The sequence below is a fragment of the Penaeus monodon genome, chromosome 25 (assembly GCF_015228065.2).
Source record: "Penaeus monodon isolate SGIC_2016 chromosome 25, NSTDA_Pmon_1, whole genome shotgun sequence".
NCBI classification, from domain to species: domain Eukaryota; kingdom Metazoa; phylum Arthropoda; class Malacostraca; order Decapoda; family Penaeidae; genus Penaeus; species Penaeus monodon.
Genome location: NC_051410.1, coordinates 13,121,914 through 13,122,128, shown reverse-complemented (window position 1 = coordinate 13,122,128; position 215 = coordinate 13,121,914).

Here is a 215-nt window from a genome sequence, read left to right as displayed (position 1 = left end):
GGTTAGGAGGGAGACTAATAAGAGAAAAACTTAATTGCTTGCAAAGGTACATTAACACGAGCGATGAGGTGTTTATGAGTGAAAATAATAAATAACAAAATACGTCCACTATGTACACCTGGTAACTAAAAACATCTCCAGCTTGGATCGTCGGTTCGGTTTTCATAAGAATGAGTATACAATTTAATTAAAAAGAAAAATAATTACATACATAC